The sequence below is a fragment of the Eriocheir sinensis genome, chromosome 43, assembly GCF_024679095.1.
Source record: "Eriocheir sinensis breed Jianghai 21 chromosome 43, ASM2467909v1, whole genome shotgun sequence".
NCBI lineage: Eukaryota > Metazoa > Arthropoda > Malacostraca > Decapoda > Varunidae > Eriocheir > Eriocheir sinensis.
In genome coordinates this window covers 15005472-15028420 of record NC_066551.1, presented here as the reverse complement: position 1 = coordinate 15028420, position 22949 = coordinate 15005472, and the positions used below count along the sequence as shown (strand labels likewise).

Here is a 22949-nt window from a genome sequence, read left to right as displayed (position 1 = left end):
TGTGGAGCTAAATGCAAGAACCTCTCTAGAATACGCTAGTAAATGGTAGTTGTATCCATCGACCATCTCCTTTATCAATGTCGTTATTATACCATTAACACACATCAGCAAATACCCAGTGTCATTATACAAGATATTAGCATTAATAGCCTTTGACAGTGTGCGTCTTTCAATAGCTTCTGAATCTGGCGTTGGTCTTATACCACATTCAAGGTGTATACTACACTCTGGTTCACCCGGTTTAACAATGTAATACCGACGGGGAAGCAACACGTTCAGTAGACCGACTTCATATTCCACGTCCTTGTCTAATGTTAGAGTTTGTATATTATTAGTAAAGCTAGTGCTGGAATTGGGGTAAATTTCCCATCCGCAATGCTGGTAACATATATATGATGTGACTCCATTTAGAGCAAGCAAGACACTAGCAAAAATATTATAATTATTTCATTATATAGAGGTAGACATGACGAGATGCCAATTACATATTGAAGGTAAATCATACTTAACATCATTACATTGTTATTTATTGACATATTTTACATTTAGTGATGTACATAATTATTGGGAAATTGTCTGGAGCTATAGTTATTCAGGACCCACGTCGACTACAGCACCGTCCCGTTTTCTTTTCCATTCGTCAGGCACAGCGTCGTCCTCTGTATCCACCAGTTTCCTCTTCCTGTTTCGCTCGGGAGACACAGATAGAGTTAATTTTGTTTCAGGCTCATCGCAGGTCCACCATCTGTCCAGGATGACGCACGATATATTATGCAGTTGGAGTTCAGCCGCAGCCTCTTGGAGATGCGGTTGGTAGTCAGCTTTCCACAACACGTAAAGAATTCCAGCGCTTGCAATATTGTAGGGGAAGACGACACTTGTAATGTTGCTTTTAATCACCCATTCTACCAGTTTTGTGATGGACTCTTTAAACCAGCGGAGGCGGTTATCATAACTGTCTTCCTTTACCCCGCGAATGAAATTTTGATCTCGACGTCTGAAGATATCCTTGGTTTATAGGGTTATTTTCCAGTTCGCGGCCAGGAGCATATTGGGTTAGGATACACGCCACATAAGGGAGATTTTCACTCGGAGGATAGCGAATATGCAGACTACCGGGAATACCACGATCTTCCCAGCGACACCTGTTCAGTTGATAGATCGGGCTTCTTTCGCGGTAGAGATTACTGTGCGGGTATAATCCATGTAGGCGTCCAGTAAACCCCCTCTTTTCGTAGCAGGAACTGCAGTTGAGGGAAGAAACGATGATGGTCTTGTTGTTGCGGTAGATGTCATCGCCAGGAGAACCGTCTTTGTAGTTGAACACGTAGGCGTCCGACATGGTGTCCTCTGGTATACTGGTGAGTGATGAATAGTACCGCTTCAGCTGATGGCGAGGGACGAGTAGCGAATAGGGGTGGGCAGGTACCTGTACCAATACCGGTACTAACGGTACCAGCTAAAAGGTACGGTACCGGTACCAGATTGCTCGGTACCGGTACCAGTTGCTCGGATTTATTTATTGGATTTATTGATAATTCTTCATGTCCGATTTTTTTTTTAGGTTGCTAATAAATATTGTTATTGTTATTAGACTATGATCGAGTATATCCATAATAACTATACATGCTATTTTTTTTTCGAAAAAATAAATATTCACTTCATTCAGAGAGAGAGAGAGATCACCACTTAGTAAGTGGATATCTCGGTGATATGGGTAGTGGGTACTCGATCATAGTCTAATAACAATAACAATATATATTAGCGTTTTCTAAAGACTCGTGGGACTCACTAACTTTTAACCCAAGACTTCGTTTTCTATTTACTTGCCACTGTTAAATTCGTATGACTCGTTAACTTTTAAAGAGAGAGAGAGAGAGAGAGAGAGAGAGAGAGAGAGAGAGAGAGAGAGAGAGAGAGAGAGAGAGAGATCATATTTATCCAATAAAGCATTAACGAAAAAAGTTTGAATCCCTTGGCGAGAGTTTCTGGCTATAAAGAATTGCATGATGAATTAGATAAGATGATTAAATATTGGAGGTGTAGCAGGCGAGAGAGAGAGAGAGAGAGAGAGAGAGAGAGAGAGAGAGAGAGAGAGAGAGAGAGAGAGAGAGAGAGAATCACCACTTAGTGAGTGGATATCTCGGTGATATGGGTAGTGGGTACTCGATCATAGTCTAATAACAATAACAATATTTATTAGCAACCTAAAAAAGAAAAAGAATCGGACATGAAAAATTATCCAGTAACTCCAATAAATAAATAAAATAATGGAAACGGGAGCTGTGATGGAAACGGAAAGCAGGACAAAATGGTGGGAACTTGGGGAGACGGTCAGCGGGGCAGTGACTCAGCGTCTACACACAGGGCTCATACCACATGGAGGCGGGCGAGCACCGAGCGTCACTAAGATCCTAACGGCAATGCGCAGTGCCGAGTGATCATTAAGCTTCCCGGAACCCAAGTGATCATGATGCTTCGCGGTACCAGTACCGATAGCAGTTATCGATACCAGTACCGGCGAGTGATCATTAAGCTTCCCGGAACCCAAGTGATCATGATGCTTCGCGGTACCAGTACCGATAGCAGTTATCGATACCAGTACCGGCGAGTGATTATAGTGATCATGATGCTTCGCGGTACCAGTACCGATAGCAGTTATCGATACCAGTACCGGTACCTGGTATCGATAACTGCTATCGGTACTGGTACCGCGAAGCATCATGATGTTGCGGTACCAGTACCGATAGCAGTTATCGATACCCTGGTATCGATAACTGCTATCGGTACTGGTACCGCGAAGCATCATGATCACTTGGGTTCCGGGAAGCTTAATGATCACTCGGTGCTCGCCCGCCTCCATGCTGTATGGGCCCTGTGTGTAGACGCTGAGTCACTGCCCCGCTGACCGTCTCCCCAAGTTCCCACCATTTTGTCCTGCTTTCCGTTTCCATCAGTGGCGTTCCTAGAGCATTTGGTACCCGGGGCGGAGCATAATTTTGCACCCCACCACCCCCAGAGCCCTCTATTACCAGAGTTCCGACAACTCTGAGGCAGGCGCCATGTTGACTCCCAGCCGCGCTACCTTGCCCGCCCCGCGCTGCCCTGTTTTACCCCATTAAGCTGTATTTACACTAATAAATAAATTTATTATTGTAAATTCATAAATTCATTAGTGTAAATACAGCTTAATGGTGTAAAACAGGGCAGCGCGGGGCGGGCAAGGGAGCGCGGCTGGGAGTCAACATGGCGCCTGCCTCGGAGTTGTCGGAACTCTGGTAATAGAGGGCTCTACTCCCAGTTTTGATCTGGACAAAGGCAGCATCTCCTTGCGATACAGCTGCCTTGAAAAGGTTCAGACATAACAGAAAACTTTTTACTTATTTTTTCTTGGTCAATACTTATAATAATATTTTCATTTATTATTTATTTATTACAAAATCTTCATTACCAGCTCTGAGGGGTTCAAAATAAACTTATAATTTCTTAAAGTATATAAGCATAATTCAATAAATGGGTGGCATAAGAAATATTTACTACAGTAGCTATATAACTGTAGCCTACTAGTTCTGACTAGTTACAAAATGAACTTGCAATTCCTTAAAGTATAAAATCATAATTTAATAAATGGGTGGCATAAGGAATATTTACTACAGTAGCTATATAACTGTAGCCTACTAGTTCTGACTAGTTACAAAATGAACTTGCAATTCCTTAAAGTATAAAATCATAATTTAATAAATGGGTGGCATAAGGAATATTTACTACAGTAGCTATATAAACATATAGCCTAACAAACAGACACACACACAGACACCAAGCCAACGTTGAGGCATCCGGAAATAGGAAATAATTAAGTAGAAGAAAAATATATAAACAGTAAGAGGAAGTAAGAAAAAATAGATGGGGAAGTTCAGAAAATGTTTATGAGGCTTCCACTCGAGAGAAAATGAAAAAAAAAGTAGCAGATGGAGTGACTAGGGACTTGCCAAAAACCTGGGAGCAGAGTAGAAAAATGTTTTGAAGTAAAAATAATTTACATTCTCTTTCTCCGTGACTTAGCATCAGCAAACTTGTCAATGACATTATCAAAAGTAACATTCTTTGCACGTTCATATTCTATGGAAATGATAGCTAGGCTGTTTAATCTGGCTTGACTCATAGTTGACCTAAGATAGTTCTTAATAAGTTTTAGCTTGGAGAAACTTCTCTCACATGATGCTACTGACACACAAATTGTTAAAAAGAGTCTCAAGCACAATGATAAATTTGGCAAGGATTCTCCAAAGTCCCATTTGACAATAAAGTTTAGGAACTGCAAGACTGTCCATGTATGCACTTCTTCAGTGGCGATTTTTGCAGCCTTCAGGTGTCGTCGGAGTCGCATGATCTCCACCCTGACCTCCTCTTCAGAAATTTCATCAAAAATCCTGACACCCTTTAGGAAGTGGCCTAGCACCCCCTAGGGGTGCGAGCACCCCTAATTAAGAACCATTGCATTAAAGGCACACACGCCACGCCGCAACAACGCACTTCCCCCAGCCAGCCCTCGCCTCCATCCTGCCAACCCTCGTGCACACAGCCAGCCCCCGCCCCTAGCAGTCTTGTGTCTTATGATTTATGCACTAAATGATTACCATGTACACACGACTCCTACCTTACAGCACGCGTTCACAATTACAGCCGCAGATCTGCCTCCAGTGTGCATGGTGCGCCAGGTGCGGTACTCAAGCCTCCATGACGTGGCGGCCATTTGCACCAGCTGACTCGCTGCTCTACAACTGTCTACATGTATAGCACGCACGTGCCTATTTTTTTTTATTTTTTTTATTCGTGGTTTTCAATGCCCTGCCTTAATTTATTAGGTTATTATTATTTTCCGTATATTTTGCTTAATATTCAGGGTAGACATATTTAGGGACAGCCACTGAAAAGCTGAAAAAAAATTGCCAGGCCACCTTTTGTTGGGAACCTGGTGGGGTACGTCTTCATACATGACACCCCCCCCGGGCCCCCCCCCGCCCCCCTCCTTTAGCTACCCCACTGATTATCCATTAAACGAGCCGGGATGGCACCCCCTTCAAGCTGTCACCCGGGGCGGACCGCCCCCCCCCGCCCCCCCCTTAGTACGCCACTGGTTTCCATCACAGCTCCCGTTTCCATTATTTGATTTATTTATTGGAGTTACTGGATAATTCTTCATGTCCGATTCTTTTTCTTTTTTAGGTTGCTAATAAATATTTTTATTGTTATTAGACTATGATCGAGTACATCCATAATAACTATACATGCTATTTTTTTTCGAAAAAATAAATATTCACTTCATTCAGAGAGAGAGAGAGAGAGAGAGAGAGAGAGAGAGAGAGAGAGAGAGATTTACATAGATTTACATAGAAAATTAGACCACACAGACCCCATGGTACAGACTAGGTGATCTGTCCTTAAACCTAAGTGATTTTACATTAATCAGAAGGCTCCTAAACGTTGCATTTCTACTCTAGTTGATATTAAGTTGAAGGAAGAGAGAGGGTTTTCTTTACAGGAAATTTGTTTGGGAATTTCATCAGAAGTCATTAAGAAAAAAAAACTCCTTTGGGTACCGGTACCGGTACCGGTACTAACGGTACTTGAGTTTTCGGTACCGGTACTACCGGTACTCAAATTAACGGTACTTGCCCATCCCTAGTAGCGAACCATCGTCCCATCTGCTCTCTCTTATAAGCCCGCTCGGAGCACCACCGTGTCCGAGCGTGTTCGTCCTCGCCTCCGGCATTTCTCTCTCCATGACGTCGCCGCCCCCTCTGTATAAGCCGCGCGTCCAACGCGGTTCAGTATCTACAACGTCCATGATTCTGTTTCTTTCTTGAATCACAATGTAGGACTGCACTAGCACATTGGAAAAGCGGATTTAATATGGAACCCATCTGTAAGTTGCCAACGATGGTTGTTTGGTGAAACCAGATCCCTGAATCTTTTGCCGCACGCGCGTATTTTTTATTTCGCTAGGCAATACACCCGTGGCGTCAATGATGTGTTTTATATCAGCAATGTCAGCAATCGTTGGTTTTTGACTTGCATTAGAGAGTAAATTCAACATGTACAGGATATTGGAGGATCGAACAGAAGACAATAGGTTGCCTCGGCTATCCCATTTTACGATGGGATTGTCTTTTATTCGTTCTAGCATCATATTGACGTATGGCACGTCGATACTTTTAACATACAGAGGTATTAAATTACTTATTTCAGGATTGGAGGATATCTTGTTCTCCCTAATCCCTGTGACTCTAAGTTCCACGGGTGGTAGTTTTGTGGTTTTGTATACACCAGATCGCGATATTTTCTTTTTTTTGTAAGTTTTCTTTCTTACAGAGCGAGACGACGGGTTCAATCTTGTAGGAGTGCTTGGTCTTGCACCATGGGACGACACGACAGGACCGCTGCTGCTTGCTGGCACATGTTCAGAGACCGGCATATGATCGGGATGGGTCGACTGCGGGTTGAAACACGATTGGCCGTTGACCCCCGGACTCGTGGAGTTGGCGCATTTAGGCTTAATACCCGTTAAAACACGCTCAGCGGTAGACTCAGGAACAAGATAATACGTGCGCATTATCCAAATAATTTTCCGATCAAGGAAGCGGCAATAGCCCCGTCTCGATGTCAATATAAGTCTTTTCTTATGGAGAGGAGTTTTCTTTCTAGCTATGGCACGTATGTCTTCCCGATAGTTACGTAATTTCTTGATAACTTTGCTATTGAGGGTGAGGTGCTTCTTTAACAAATTGGAAAATATTTCAGATATACAGTTCAATTGTTCTCGAGCTGCTTGCTTAATAGCACGGTTTCTATCTTTTACTTTTAATTTCTTCAAAAGTAAGAGAAAGTTTTTGTGTGCACTGAGGAGTGGTGTCTTTTTACGCATTTTCTACAATATTGTTATGCCGGACGTGTTACTTGGGTTCCGTGTCGCCGTCAGGAGACTCCGTGGGAGGGAGATATGTAAACACTTTGCACAACTTCTGTAGTTTAATATTCTTCCTTAGTAGTACACTTCACTCTGACTCTTCACTTACCACTAGCTTACTATGACTGGGACTGACTCTCTCTCGCCCTCTTCTCCTATATATATCCAGAACAGTACAGTCTAGAATATTACAGTATATTTCAGATCATACAAGAACATGTAGCAAAAATATATGCGAGTTGGCAACACTTCCCGCCTGGCGCCGGGCCGCGCCCGGGGGGGCGCGGACGGCTCGCCTTTATCCCCGCCCCTTTGCTCGTTTCTCCGGGAGCCTTCTAGAGGCCTATGGTCGCCGGGGGAAGCTTCCAGCACAACACTATCCCCCCCTCTTAATTGTGATCGTCCCGATCACACACTTAACTATGTACAAACATAAGAGAATTAATCAAAAACATAATAATCGTCGTATCGCTGTGGACGCCTGCGTTGTCTCTGTCTTCTGTTCGTTGCCTCCTGCGCGTCTGTCTCCTGGTGCGCCTCGTCGTCGTCCGCTTCTTGGGGTGTCCCTGGAACATCTGCCGAAGCCGGGAGGTTATCTCCCTCGGCTGAAAGGGCCAGGAGGCCTACGTCGTCGTCGACCTCCTCTCGGTCCTGGACGTCCCTTGCGTTTTCGTCGGCTGCTGGATGTCTGTAGTTGTTCCAGGTGTAGTTTCCCGGACCGTGGTACCTCCATAGGCGGTTGACGTGGACAACTTTCGGCTTGGTCTTTTCCGTTCTCCGGATTCGGTAAGTCACGTCGGAGAGGCGTTCTAGCACAGTGTAAGGGCCTTCCCAGGGGCTCTGTAACTTCGGAGACTGTCCTTTCTTCCTCTGCGGGTTGTAAAGCCAGACTCGGTCTCCTTCCTTGAAGTCAACGTGGCTTGCCCTCATATTGTAACCGCGCTTCATGGCCTCCCGGAGAACTTCAAGGCACCTCGGACTTGATGGTGCACCTCTTCCAGCCGTTCCTCTAGTTGACGGGCAAAACTGAGGCGTCCTTGGAAGGCTTTAACCAGGAGGCCTTCCTGTCAGTAGGTCCACCGGCAATCGCAGCTCACGTCCAAACATCAGCTTTGCCGGTGAATACCCCGTAGTCTCGTGGGCGGCAGACCTGTAGGCCATGAGAAGCGCAGGCAGCTTCTGATCCCATGAAGACTGATCATTGTTGCACTGCTTGGCCAACTCCTGGCCCAACGTCCAATTAAACCTCTCCACCATTCCATCTGACTGTGGGTGCAGAGGGTGGTCCGGGTCTTCTTGATACCCAGAAGCTTGCAGCACTCAGCAAGGACTGTTGACTCAAAATTCCTTCCCTGGTCGGAATGGAGCTCGTTAGGCACACCGAAGCGACAGAAGAACTCCTCCACCAAAACCTTGGCGATGGTAGTGGCTTCCTGGTCAGGGATGGCGTAGGCTTCCGGCCACTTGGTGAAGTAATCCATTGTGACGCAGATGTACCTATTTCCGTTCGTCGTCAGAGGCAAGGGTCCTGCTATATCCACTGCCACCCGTTCCATGGGGGCTCCAACCTGGTATAGTTGCAGTGGGGCACGGTGACGCTTCTTGGGGCCTTTCTTTGCACAGCACACCTCACACGCGTGACACCATTCTTCCACGTCCTTCCTCATGCCAACCCAGTAGAACCTTTGGCGCAGGCGACTCAGTGTCTTCTTTACCCCTAGGTGTCCGCTGGTGATGCTGTCGTGCATTTCTTTCAAGACGCCTTACCGGGACTTCACAGGTAACACCGTGGACCAGTAGTGGTCAAGACCATCATGAGAGACCCAGCGTCGCTGCAACACCCGTCGTCTATCCGAAGAGTGTCCCACTGAGTCCAGTAATTCTTGGTGGTAGGGCTTTCTCGAGATTCCCACCCAGGTCGCGTTGACGACTGACTCAGCCACTCCATAATTGGTCTCAGATCTCGGTCCTCCCGCTGCAGTTTTCCCAAGTCTTCCCATGGCACCTCCGCTGTCTGTTCCACTGTAGTGCGGCGGCACATATTCTGGACGCTTTCCCTCTGGAGGCAATGTTGACACTCAGGTAGGCAGGGGCGCCGGCTCAAGCTGTCCGCGTTACCGTGTGTTAGTCCAGATCGGTGCACAATAGTATAGTGATGCTGCTCTAGTTTACCTATCCAGCGAGCAAGCTGGCCCTCAGGGTTTTTCAGTGACTTCAGCCACCGCAATGCAGCGTGATCCGTGCGGATGGTGAAAGTTGCACCGTACAGGTAAGCATGGAAATAGTCAAGGCTCTTGACTACTGCCAGGAGTTCTTTCCGGGTCACGCAATAGTTTTTCTCGGCTGGGGTGAGCTTCTTGCTGAAGTAGGCCACAACCCGTTCCATGTCGGCACATGCCTGAGATAGCACTCCACCAATCCCCTCATCACTGGCATCACAATCCAGTATAAAAGGCTTAGAGGGGTCTGGGTAGATGAGTACGGGCGAGCTGATGAGGGCCTCCTTGAGCTTCTCAAAGGCAACCTGAGTTTCCGCTGTCCACTCAAACTTGCGCCCCTTCTTCGTCAGGAGGTGCAGTGGTGCAGCAATCGTAGCGAAGCCTTTCACAAACCTGCGGTAGTATGAGCACAACCCGAGGAAGCTCCGCAGCTCCTTCACGTTGGTGGGTGTCGGCCAGTCCCTTACCGCAGCCACCTTCTCAGGATCAGTGCGTACTCCAGACTCGCTCACGATGTGTCCCAAGTATTGGACCTCCTTTTGGAACAGACAGCATTTCTTCGGGCTGAGCTTAAGGTGTGCAGCTCTAAACCGGGCGAAAACCTCTGATAGCCTTTCCATCTCCTGCTCGAAGGTCTGGCCAAAGACAATCACGTCGTCGAGGTAGATGAGTGCCGTCTTCCAGTGAAGTCCATCCAGCACACTCTCCATCAGCCGCTCAAACGTGGCCGGCGCGTTGCACAGGCCAAAGGGCATGACCTTAAACTGCCACAGGCCTTGACCGTAGGAGAAGGCTGTTTTCTTCTTTGTCCTGTTCCGCCATTTTGACTTGGTGATACCCAGACTTCATATCCAGTGTTGAAAACCACTTGGAGCCCACCAAGGCGTCGAGCGTGTCGTCGATCCGTGGGAGTGGGTATGAATCCTTGATGGTGAGATCGTTGAGGGCTCGGTAGTCCACGCAGCACCTGAGGGAACCGTCCTTTTTCCTGACGAGCACTACAGCAGACGCCCACGGGCTGCTGGACCGCTCGATTAACCCCTGTTGCCGGAGATCATCCATCACCTCATCCATCTCCTTGCGACGGGCTGGTGCCATCCTTCGAGGAGCTTGCTTCACTGGGCGGTGGCTACCTGTGTCGATGTTGTGCTCTACCAGGTCCGTACACCCCAAGTCCAGGTCTCCTGTGGAAAACACATCTGCATTTCTCACGAGAAGCTCCCTGAGCTGTTCCACTTGGGGTTCCTCTAGACACTTGGAGCTCCTGTCAAACAGGTCGCGCAGGTAGTCAGGCAGCTCCTCCTGGGGCTTCGTCAGGGTTCTCCTGCAGACACAGGTTCTTGGTTTCTGGTCGATCTCTTGGCACAACCCCACCATGGTCCCTTGTTTTATTTTCTTTGGGCTGAAGGAGACATTGGCCACGACGACAGGCACTTCCGCTGCAGCAGGGTCTACCAAAGTACTGCCTACAATCACCCCGTTTTCTACCGGGCATCGACTTCCACTCTCTACCACACACAGGCTAGCCGGGGGAGCACCCGTAATTTGACAGGGTAACAGCATCTCCGACCTCGGAGGAATAATGGTGGTGCGCTTGACCGTCACTGGCAGGTCTTCCTTGTTCACAGTCGTCAGTGGCACCCTCCTTCCTCTTACAGTCAGCTGCTTAGCGCGGAAGTCCAGCTCGCACCTGTGGGAGACAAGATAATCCATACCTAGGATGCAGGGGTCATCCATGTCGGCCACGTACACAGAGAGGAACTCTTCCTTTCCTCCGAGCTCAAACTTCACGTCCACTGGGCCTCTGAGCTCTGCATAGTGTCCTGTGACTCCGCACAGTCGATGCGGCGTCTTAGGAAGCCGACGATGACTCACCACGTCAGGCCGCACCAATGTGCGTTCCGAGCCTGTGTCGACGACCACAGGCCACAACACTCCGTCAACCTTGCCCTCCACTTGGCAGCTTGTCATGGTGGTTCTCCTGCACACTGATATCTTCGGGGCATGTACAGGACAGACTGGTCGTTGCCCCGTGAACCAGTCCTTCTTAGTTTCCCGAGTGGTGGTCCCTCGTTGGGGCACATTTTCCGACACTCATTCTTCCAGTGCCCCTTTTCTCCACAGGTCCAGCACTTGGGTCCTTCCCTGGGCTTCTTCTTAGCGCCACCTTCATATTCCTTCTTCCTCTTATAGCATTCGTTCTCCTTGTGCCCAACCTTCTCGCAGTACCAGCACGTTCCTTGGAACCTGTCTGTGTCGCTGACAGCGCCCTTTCGTGCCCTAAAGCCAGAAGTCGAGTCGTCCCTGAAGCTTGACAAGCTAGACCTAACAAAGGACTCAAACTCCATGGCACGTGCCAGAGCTTCCTGCATTGATGTTGGCTTAGCTTGGTTCACTTGTATCTTCAGCTGAGGGCTGTCCAGGGCATCGATGAATTGATCACGCAGCAAAACCGTCAGCAGGTCAGGGTGGCACCTGGGTATGCCTTGTGCGCCATGCTCTCAAGGTCCTGAGCGAGTTCCTGAAGAGACTCGCCGCGCCTCCTGTTGCGGGTTCTGAACCTAACCCTGAAGAGCTCGTTCTGGTGCTTGGTCCCATATCGTTGCTCCAGCGCCTGTGCCAGCCCGCTGTAGCTGCCCTTTGTCGCATTGTCGAGCTGAGCAAGGACCTCCAGCGCCGCCCCTTTGAGGCTAGTGGCCAGCTGTACCGCGCACTCTTGGTCATCCCATCCGTTCCGAGCTGCCAACAGCTCAAACTGAGCGCGGTAAGCCTCCCAGGAGACCTTGCCATCAAACTCCTGAGGCTTCTTTCTAACAGGCGAACCCAGCAGACCCATGGGGCTGGCGGAACTTCTTGCGGGGATAAACTCAGGCGAAACAGGGCTCAAACTACCCCGGACTTGCGTAGAAGGAGCATCTTGGGTACAACTAGCCCCTGCAGGCACTGGCTGTCCTTTTCCAGCCAAGCAGTCTTCAAGGGCCTTCACTCTGTCACTTACTTCTAGTATTTCTTTGTGTGTCGTCTCCCGTACCACCTCCATCTCTTGTTGAAGATTTGTGTGTTCTTTCTCCACTTCTATCAGGCGTTGTCCCAAGTTCGTGGTCACATCAGTCATTTCTCTTCGCACTGATTCACTTCCATCTTGTACTGCTTTTAGCTGTAGCTGTAATCCTGTGAAGCGATCTTCTAGCTGTTCTTTGAGTTCTTGGAGTGTTCCTTCTTGTTGTTGCTGTGCTCTTTCTTGTTTCTCCCCCTGTAGTCTCAAGGCTTCCAAAAGTTCAGTCAACATGTCGTCCCTCTGGGCAGCTTGGGAACGAGTCTCCATGGCGAAAAACAAATGCCTACACTCCTGACACCAGTGTTATGCCGGACGTGTTACTTGGGTTCCGTGTCGCCGTCAGGAGACTCCGTGGGAGGGAGATATGTAAACACTTTGCACAACTTCGGTAGTTTAATATTCTTCCTTAGTAGTACACTTCACTCTGACTCTTCACTTACCACTAGCTTACTATGACTGGGACTGACTCTCTCTCGCCCTCTTCTCCTATATATATCCAGAACAGTACAGTCTAGAATATTACAGTATATTTCAGATCATACAAGAACATGTAGCAAAAATATATGCGAGTTGGCAACACTTCCCGCCTGGCGCCTGGCCGCGCCCCGTGGGGCGCGGACGGCTCGCCTTTATCCCCGCCCCTTTGCTCGTTTCTCCGGGAGCCTTCTAGAGGCCTATGGTCGCCGGGGGAAGCTTCCAGCACAACAATATCATTAGCGTCAATCCAGCTGTTGAATGAAGCAGGGTATCCCATCCACGATACAAAATACTGCTTTTTTTCCTTTAATTTTTCGTGAACGCAGTATTTTAATATCGTATGTCTCAGGCAGAGCGCTTAAGACGAGCTCTGGCGCGTAGAATATCCCCTGTATTGGTTCTCCAGACAAATCTTCTAAGAGATAAGTTCTTGGGCGATTCTTGTGTTTAATTGATTTTATGCGAAAGAGCTCGTGAGTATTTTGCTGCGTGTATCCTTTATGGAATACAGAGGAACGAGCACTTCCAACAAGGCGAAGGTTGCTTCGGGTTTTTATACATTGCGTGGAATTGCCGTTTGATTGCAGATGGGTTTTTAAGTTATGAATATCAATGGGAGTTTGTTTGTTCTTCAGTCCAGAATGGGGCGAGCGGTTGTAGGCACTGACCATGTTTTGCAGCTGATCAATATATCTTGAAGAATTTTGAGACGTGATGAACTTGTAGATGCGTGCTTTAAGTGTACGAATGGCCCGCTCTGCCAAGGCTGCTTTGATCTCACTTGAGTACACACTGTATAGCTTAATGCCCCGGGAACATAAATAGTTTCTTACTTTTCGATTCCAGAATTCTGTGCCCAAGTCGGTGTTTAATCTTCGTAAGCCTTCAGAATCTTTATTTTCCACCACTTGTTTAAAGGCCACGAGCATAGTATTTGCGTCTTTATTCCGACACGGGACAACTTGCATATACCTAGAAAACACGTCTATGCATACTAACAAGTAGCCTATGTTATTATTTTCCTTTCTTATAATATGTCTCACGTCTGCTAAATCGGCAGCCATGATCGATTACTTTGGATTTTGAGGCTATTATCTTTTGCCGGGGAAATTTTTTAGTCTGTAGCTTATGCAGTGTATATGTTTTATTGCTTCTCAAAAAGTTGAATACGTCATCACGTGTTATTGCCGGATTTATACTTTTTGCTTTCTCCCATAATTTCGCCTGAGAGCTTAAACCATAGGGTTCGTTATGTTGGGAGTGTAGTGTGTGTAAGAGTTCCTTCTTCCTTGAGTTCACCATTGGAATACGCGTTCACCTGGGGGTTCTCCAACAATGTTTGAGCGAAACTGTAGGGACTCAGGAGTATTTATACCCAAATCAACAAGAAGATATCCATAAGGACGTGAATATACAGCATATTTATATATATCTACAAACTGGTTTGCTTTCTCTTTCCCGAATATTTGTCTGCCCAGAGTGTGAATTTGAGATAAATCGCGCTGTCTTAACAAGAGGAAATGAGAACAGTTCAGGCTAATATTCCTTGCATGCTTTCCACCCATATATAGATTTTGAGTGATAAATATGCATGAAATATTGTTGTGCCGTCCGCGAGTAAAAGCATCAACCACAATTTTGTTCCTTACAGCATCAATGAAAATATCGTCAAGTACATACAATGTCCCTCTCTGATCAAACGTATCCTCGTTGGCAATTGGATCAATTATTTCAGACGACACTATAACTTTAGGTCCTATTTCTTTATTTCTTTGAAGAGGATGAGACGTTAAAGGACTGCAGCTTGGACTTGGACTTGTCTCTTGCTGGAGGTTGTCCGAACAGCTGGAGTTTGTTCTTTTTGATCGGGTCATCAAGAGGCTTCCTGCCATTCACCAGGCGCTCCTCAACAAAAGCCTGATACTGCTGCACTCCAAGTTCTTCAGCCCGACGAACAGACTTGGCAACTTCTTCATCCATGATGTCATGGGTGTCAAGGCGCATCAACTTCTGGCTCTCCTCAATGAATGGATTCCCCAAGTCAGTGATGACTTGAACGAGGGAAGACATCTGTCTGGCAAACGTCTTCTGAATGCTAGTAGTCTGTTCATGGTGCCTCAACACTTTACTCTGCTTGTTCTGCCTAGCCTAAATTGAAGGCTCAAATTCAGCAATCAGCCTTGCCATCTCAGGACCTGCGACTGACCATCTTCTGAAAGCTTCAGAATTTTGTGTTAGGCCCACTGCACCACCATCTTCTTTCAGTGATGCGTTGTTCTGTTCATGTACTTGATCAATGGCAATTGCAGAGAATGGACGCTGGCTCTTACGAACAGTGAGTCCTCCTTTGCGAAAATCCTCAGCAACTTCTGGATGCATGTGTTCAAGACTGATCATGTCTCGCACATGAACAGATCCCCATCGGGCATAGTTCACATGGTCTAGGGGAAAGAACCATGGAATCATCTTGCATAAGATATCAACATAGAGATCAAAGTCAGACTCTCGCATTGATCTGACGTAGGTCATAAGGAGGAGCTCATGCCTTGCTGTGTAAGAAAGGCACTACTGAAAAAAATACTGGTTAATATAAGGTTAATGGATAGTATTTCAGAAACCTAAGGTGTCAAAAATATACTCATAAAAATAGTATCGGTAGTATAATTGGCTTAAAATTCTTATATTTTTGTATTTTGAACGTAAAATTAGTAATGAGCAAATCTATTATATAGCTACATTTCATTACTACAATAAACAATTTATAAATGTGAAAGCATTAAACCACCTGAATCATGTAATGTTGAAGGTAATGTCCAGATTTATCAAATTTATATTGTTTACTGGCGGCCATATTGGAAAATGGCTGCCATTCGCTTCCTGGGCAGGGTTCGAGATGGCCCCATATCTGAAAATTTTCATAAGGGTCTAGTCTTACAATTTGCCAAGTGCCATGCTTTTAACCCAATTAGAAGAATCATATGATATTTCTTCACTTATCCGCCTGACTAAACCCACCGCTCTCAGGAAGAATGTTTTGAGTGTCCCGATCGACCTTAAAAGGAATAATACATGGAGTGGCCCGCAGCGGGCCGCTCTTCACTGTGAGATGAAGCATGGGACGTAGGGGCGCTTTTGCCGTCTCGATTTAGAGAAAGCCTGACAGCTTAATTGCTGGATTCTTTGGCGATGAGTCATCCTAGTATGGTGGAGTGTGACCCGCGTTTCCCAACTAAAATGTTATTTTTGTGTGTTTTTATGCATATTTTTTGTGTTAAATATATTGTTGTGCTGGAAGCTTCCCCCGGGGTCTATGGGCTTCTGGATGACTCCGGAAGGAGCGAGCAAAGGGGCGGGGACTGTACTGTTCGGTATATATATATATATATATATATATATAGAGAGAGAGAGAGAGAGAGAGAGAGACATATATATATATATATATATATATATATATATATATATATATATATATATATATATATATATATATATATATATATATAGATATATAGAGATATATATATATATATATATATATATATATATTTATTTATAGAGAGAGGTTTTGCAGCTGACGTCATCAGTGGGATGCGGGGGTAGCGCGGGCGTGCACGGCCATCTTGGTGGTCACTTATCAAAGCAAACCTTGGTGGCGGCTAAACAAGTGGTCTCTGTGTCCGTCATGGGATACGTATGGCGGTTCGATGTTCTAACAGACACGGGAGAGATGCTGTCATTTTATAGATTTCCAGCGAATCCAAAAGAGCGGGGGAAATGTATAGCAGCTGTGAGGAGGGAAAACTGGCGGCCGTCTGCTTCATCTCGACTCTGCAGTGCTCATTTTGTCAGAGGTAAATATTACAGGCAAGACTGATCAGATTATTACATGAGGTAACACTCATTTAGGTATTGCTCCGGGTCCCCTAGCTTATTGTGTGGCGGGGGACTACTCTGCATGGAGCGGGATTTACATGAGCTGGTGGAGGTAAACACGCATGGCGGCGCTCAAGCAGGGGAAAAAAATAGGAAAGGAAATTCAGTGGAGGCAAAGTGCACAGAGGGACAGAGCTCAGTGCTGGGTGGAGTATATAAGTAAACGCAGGGAAGTGACCGAAGTAGTAACAAATGTACGGAAGTGGGGGTAATTGGAAGTGGGGGGGACTGGAAGTGGGGGTTGGGGGGGTCAGCGGGGGGGGTTACGGAAGTGGGGGTAATTGGAAGTGGGGGGGACTGGAAGTGGGGGTTGGGGGGGTCAGCGGGGGGGTTACGGAAGAGGGGGTATCTAGACCCCCCCCCCCTAATCCCATCTTTTTTACCTTTTCACCAACCCTACCCCACCCCATACACCCCCCCCCAAAAAAAAAAAAAAATTTGTTTTCACTATTTCACATGCTCTAACCCCCCCCTCTCAGGCTAGCGTACAGGAAGCAGGGTGACAGAGCAGGTAGGTCGGTCAGCAGGGAGGTGACGGAAGAAAGGGTGGTCAGCGGGGGAGTGACGGGAGTGGGGGTAAGACGGTCAGAGGGCCGTCAGCGGGAGGGTGACGGAAGTGGGGGGCATGCACAAAGTGAGGGTAATTGCTATTGTTGTTGTTGTTGTTGTTCTTGTTGTATACACACACACACACACACACACACACACACACACACACACACACACACACACACATATTCTGTGCAATATAAGCATCATACTTTAATAATTACCATCATTAATAGAGTTTCCGCTATGACTGAGACATATTCAGAGAACCTTCTCGATATTTTCCAATATCCTGCGCGCATAGTAGTTGCAGGATATAGCAACTCTGGAAAATCGGAACTTGTACAGCAGCTTATTCTGAAGTATCATGAAAAGTTCAAAAAAATTGTCATATGTGGCTTAAGGGGAGCGTCTGGGGGGGTATTTTTGATGAATATTTTTAATTCCTCGAAATTCACTTTATGGGCTCATCATACCAGGGATACAATGGGGTGTCACGTGGCGAGGTTAGTTTTTTAAAATTTAAATCCTCGCGCGGTCTGGCGGCCCTTTAAATATCTGGTAGTGTTGCCATACAGAGCGCTTTACGCGCCAAAATATGCATACATGAATCAGTGCTTTTATGTCCGTAATTTTTGCAATAGAGGATATTTTTTTACACAGGGTTAGAGTTACATTGACATTCATTACCAATACATTGTCATCGGAGAGCAGAATCGATGGGCGATCGATAAATTTAGTTTTCCTTCGTTTTCTCAAAACAGGGTCACACGCGCATTTATTTGATATTTCTAAGTTATTTATGGACCTAGCACAAACATAAAGATAGCGTTGGAAAGAGAAAAAATTAGCTATAAATGCTAGTGATCAGAATCTGGATAAACATCATCAAAATTTTTATATAAATTTTCTAAGTTTAAACTTTGAAGAAACAAACAAAACAAAAAACAAAACAAAAAAAAAGAAAATGGAAAAGTAATCTCTAGGAATACACTTATTTTGTATGCCCGTTCCAGTGGTGTTTTTTTTTATTTTTGAGCTATCTAAACTCTAAATATGCTTTTTTTCAATTTCAAAATTTTGAAATTTTTGAAAAAAAATTCATAAATTTTTTTTTCAACAAATCTTCACCAAAACTGTACATGATGTTCCTACTCAAGGTACACATCACCTGTGAGAAAATGGTGATCCTCTGATAATATCTTAGAACATGGCAGACGCTCCCCTTAAGAGAGACTGCTCCCTCTTTTCTCGACTGTATATTGCCTGTCAGTCACGAGAGGGTGATCTTAATGAATTCCTTAAACATGAGAACCGGAGGTGCCCACCTTCACTGTCTCGGGATGGCAAGTTACGTCCGGGCAAGAAGTCAGATCTTCTTGACTGCCTCACTAGCAACGTTGAGTGTCGCACTGATGCCCCGGATTCTGACGTGATCATCCTTGATGGTGCTGTGCTTGTTAGTATGCTTAAGCCAGTAACTTGCAAAACATTTGATGATTATGCACCGAAAGTCTTCATTGAAAAGAAGCTGGAACGAGCAAACAGGGTGGATATAGTGTGGGACCAGTACCTTGAGAACAGCCTGAAGGCTGAAACCAGAAATCGCCGTGGAAAAGGGATCAGACAAAGGGTTGAGGGAAGCAATAAGTTTCCAGGTAACTGGCAACAGTTTCTCAGACATGATGCAAACAAGCAGGAGCTGTTTACATTTCTGGCTAGACACGATGCGAATGCAGCAGATACCAGATGGAAAGTAGCTTGTTGCCACCCTAGGTGATATGTTCTTTGCAACCCACCAGATGACAGCATCACTGCAGCCCTGAGCCCCTGTACTCAGGAAGAAGCTGACACAAGAATGCTGCTGCACACTGCCGATGCTGTCAGACAAGGTTACCAGAAGATTGTCATACGAACAGTTGATACAGATGTGGTGGTCCTGTCAGTCGCTGCGATTCCTAGGCTACACTTAGAGCACCTGTGGGTTGCTTTTGGGACTGGCCAACACTTTAAATACATGCCTGCCCACGAAATAACAGCTTTTATTGGCCCTGAAAGAGCCATCGCTCTGCCTATGTTCTATGCTTACACGGGATGTGACATTGTTTCATCCTTTGCTACGAGGGGGAAGAAGCTGGCATGGCAGAGCTGGAAAGCATTTGATGATGCAACAACCACTTTTCGTATCCTGGGCCATGCTCCTGGAGAGATAGCTAGATGATGAAGCTAAGGCCATATTGGAGCGCTTCACAGTCTTATTGTATGACCGGACCACTGACATGGACAACATTGATGAAGTGCGCCAGCATCTCTTCACTAAGCGGGGCATGTCAATGGAATCTCTACCACCAACAAAAGCTGCACTGGTGCAGCATGCCAAGAGGGCACTCTATTAGGGTGGCCACATCTGGAGACAAGCCTTTAATGCCACTCCTGCCCTTCCATCTCCAGGAGAGTGGGGTTGGACAGATCCACCAGAATGGAAACCACTGTGGACTACCCTTCCTGAAGCCAGCGTTTCCTCTCGAGAGCTACTATGCTGTGGATGTAAAAGAGGCTGCAGAGGTCACTGCAAGTGTAACAAGGCAGCCTTAAGGTGTACTGCTCTCTCAGTGTGGGGGTGATTGCACTACCTAACCAGTGACACTTGCATGTGTTGAATGCATGCTTGAAGAAATTACCCTTACTTAAAGCATATATATGTGTCACTGGCGACCATATTGGAAAATAGCTGTATTTTGATCATAAAATTAGTAATGAGCAACTCTTTTAGATACATCTCATTACTACAATAAACAATTTATAAATATGAAAGCATTAAACCACCTGAATCATGTAATGCTGAAGGTAATGTCCAGATTTATCAAATTTATATTGTTTACTGGCGGCCATATTGGAAAATGGCTGCCATTCGCTTCCTGGGCAGGGTTCGAGATGGCCCCATATCTGAAAATCTTCATAAGGATCTAGTCTAACATTCTGTCAAATGCCATGCTTTTAACCCAATTTGAACAATTCTTTCACTTATCCGCCTGACTAGTTGTAGAGTCCCTCTATCAAGGGACTTTAGTGGGTTGTAGGGCATTAATATTCAGGGCAAGTCCAATCAAAAGATCATGGTGCTACCTACACATGTATTACTAGTTGTATAATCACACTCGAGATCTGTCCTGCCTGGGGGTTGGGATGGCATGTTCCTCCCTTCTCCCTTGTTGTTTACCTGCAACAATAAACTATCAATCATCACTCAATCAGGATCAACCCTCCTTTAAGGGGGGCGGCTACGGGGTATTTTTGGCCGAATATTTTTGAAATCTGATAAATTCTTTTTCTTCGCTCACTGTGGCCGAGATAGCCTAAATTATCAAGTGGTAAGGTTTGTTTTGGTCAAATTAAATCCCTTACGGCCGGGAAGCCATGTTTAAATACCCCGCGCGGTTGCGTCAGAGGCCTGAGTCACGCGGTTACACACGTGGTGTTATTCAATGCATATATACGCGTAAATTTTCAATAAAAAATGATTTCCTCTTTATGAATCTGCATCACTTGGCATCTCAGAGAGGGTGGATGGAGTGAGTCATGCTGCCCGAGGGCCGAGAGGACTGTAGATCACGCGTCACAACTTTGGCTATGAGGATGGGAACATAATATTACATATGTTTGGTTCTCAAGAAAGATTACAAGAATCTCTTCACTGGCAAGACCTTGAAAGAGCCAGACATGCAACACCCAAGTCCAAAAAGAAAAGAAAACAGCAGAAGAAGGATGAAGAATACCAGCCTGGAGAATATTGATAAAATCTGGCGACAATGAGAAAGGTGGCGCCTTTTGACACCCTCACATACCAGTGAATAATACTTTCTCAACACTGAGAAAGGGCGACCAGATGCCTTATCAATATCTCCAGTCAATCAGCAAGGTTTGCACAATCATGTGTGAAAATTTCATCTCAATCGGACAATTATGAAGGGCATGACAGGGGTAAATGCAAAAAAAAAATTTAGGAGCCGATTTCTCAAAAGTTGTTTTTTTACACTTCAAAAAATTTCAAAAAATCAGTAAATCATCTGACTGACAATTGTTAGGTATCAATAAAAACTTCAATCAAAGGCCGATTTTTTTATTGGAATAGATTTTTCAATATGGCCATAGAAAACGGGATACAGAGCGGAGAAAATCAAGTGTGAAAAAAAAAATTAAAATTTTTCTCTCAAAGATAAAAGCAAAAATCAAAAATCTGTTCCCGACAAAATGTAGATATATAATCAAAGTTTCATTGGTAATTTTTTCAAAGTGATTGACTTAAAAATAAATCCTGTGAAACAAATTGAAAAAAAACGCGTTTTACCTCAGTGCCCCCTATCATTCACCCAATCTCCATGAAATTCACTATACACTCCTCATTAACACCAACAAACAACATAATAAAATTTCAAGGCTATTGGACCTACCAAAAGAGCTGTAGGGGGGGGGGGTAGTCGCCCCCCTTAATTAAATGTTTGTTTATCAGCCTGTAAGTAATTAAGTACGTGTTTATCGTCCACAATTATCACAAACATTAATCAATGTACTAATAAAATATATCAGTAGTAATTAATACGTATACAGTATGCTCATTATTTTTGTATTCTCACCTGTACATCTCGATCCTGAGTCACGTTTGTACCACACATCCTGTGCCTCTGCTGATGACATTTATCACACAGTAGAGCTTGCTGACGTAATCGCATTTCCTTCCGACAAGCCTGAACAAGGGTGACAAGCTCCGCTATACGTACGTACTGCGCCACAAGTATATAGGACATGCGTTCTTACCCAACAAACTCAAGGACTAATTAAATACTTCGGAGATGAGCTGCGAGGCCACGTACAACTATAGGGTATTCTTGTATTACACAGATCGATAGATAGCCCCTCAACAGATCTTCTCTCGATCAGCAGAGTACAAGAAATCCGATCCAAAGACTATTCCGACGGTGTCCACTGTAGGACTCCCAAGCTCAGGTTCAAGTTCAATTACGATCTACAGTCTGTCTGTCTGTCGAAGAATCAAAATAAAATTTAATAATTCAACAGACCCTTGACACTCATTTCTTTAAAGTGCTTTAAATTTTTCAATAAAAAATACAAAGTGGCAACTTTGCAAGCTCACGAATGTAGGTAGGTGAGGCCACCGCGACAATACCGTTAAATAAACCCTTCAGCAAAACCTGTGACAGAGAGCAGTTGTATTTTAGAATGGATAGTATTTATATGCATGTACATTTGGTAAAAATAAAAAAAAACATGATAAAATATTTCATTACAACAATAAATTCAGTTGGACTCGAACGTGACGGTGTTTACATGTTGCCCTGGTGACCTCGCCCGACCTGACCCCGGAGAGGAGGACACGGCAGGGTATGGCGGCACTGTGCCCGGCAGGGGATGCCCAATGGTTGGGGGGTGGGGTGAGGGCGTGGCTCCTGACGTGTATTAGCCGAGGAACTGGCGGTGGGTAGGCCTGCACCGGGGGGCGGGAGTTGGTGTGTGGCGGGGGGCGTGTGTTGGTCTGTGTGTTTGCCTGGTGTGACGCACGTGACTAGAAGTGTCATGCAGTGGGGTGAGGTGCCAGAGTCTGAGACATATTGTAGTACTGTGTTGTTTATGTTGACACTCTTCTGGGTAAAGATTCGTTTTAGTACCGTGCCAGTATTTCATTACCTACCTTATGAAACATCACTATCCCTTCATACATCTTTTCTGC

At 45.6% G+C, this 22949-nt stretch overlaps 1 protein-coding gene across 4 annotated transcripts in view; it reads left to right on the top strand.

Annotated features, from left to right (window-relative positions):
* The first annotated feature begins 22494 nt into the window (after nucleotides 1–22494).
* The window catches only part of LOC126980196 (probable protein phosphatase 2C T23F11.1), a 68786-nt gene continuing 68331 nt past the window's right edge, over nucleotides 22495–22949 (top strand). For all 4 annotated transcript variants that reach the window (XR_007732973.1, XR_007732971.1, XR_007732972.1 and 1 more), the window contains exon 1: nucleotides 22495–22603. The gene's annotated coding sequence lies outside the window, so the exon portion shown is untranslated. The remainder of the gene's footprint in view (nucleotides 22604–22949) is intronic.